Source organism: Hemitrygon akajei, chromosome 11, assembly GCF_048418815.1.
Source record: "Hemitrygon akajei chromosome 11, sHemAka1.3, whole genome shotgun sequence".
In the NCBI taxonomy this organism is placed as follows: Eukaryota; Metazoa; Chordata; class Chondrichthyes; order Myliobatiformes; family Dasyatidae; genus Hemitrygon; species Hemitrygon akajei.
In genome coordinates this window covers 165,395,718-165,396,486 of record NC_133134.1, presented here as the reverse complement: position 1 = coordinate 165,396,486, position 769 = coordinate 165,395,718, and positions in this window count along the sequence as shown.

Sequence of the window (769 nt, the reverse complement as noted above, 5' to 3'; positions counted from 1 at the left end):
CCGCTTTTTGCCTTTAAAGTTTAAACACAGTCAGCAGATGCTGCAAATCCAGAGCAGGTTCTGATGAAGGGTCTCAGCCCGAAACGTGGACTGCTCATTCCTCTCCCTTGATGCTGCCTGACTTGCTGAGTTCCTCCAGCATTTTCTGTTTGCCTTTTTACCCTAAAATCATGTCCTCTTCAACTGGATAGTTCTACCCAGAGAGAGAAGGATTCTGTCTACCCTATCTATGGCTGTTGTAATTTTTAAAAATGACACTCTTCCTTCCTTTCTAGTCCTGATGAAGGGTCTCAGCCCGAAACGATCTCTTTTCCATAGATGCTGCCTGGCCGACAGAGTTCCCCAGCATCGTGCGTCTGTTTCGACTCTCCCCAGCACGTCAGAGCTATGGGCAGAGGGAATTCCAAGCCACCAATAAGATGCGAAAGCACATGAGATCATCGGAATTTTTTTTCTCCAAAGCATTTGTTTTCTAATCGTCAGACCAGGAAGTGCCCCGTTCCGACTTCTCAGAGGACACAGTTTGTGCTTGAAACAATTAAATCCCCATTCTCCCCTTCTTTTTTGCTTCTCAAGAGGGGGTGTGTAGTCAGTTAATGCCGAGGAAGAACGACCCCCTCCCCAAAAGTTTCGCACCCGGTGTTTTCCCCGCCAGTTCATCCGTTCACGTGACAAGGTTACGTCTTGCGGCTCGTCGACGATGTAGCGAGTCCTTGTGTCGAGGCGGGGCCAGGAGCCGGCGACATATATAAAGCGGAGCCGCGGCGCT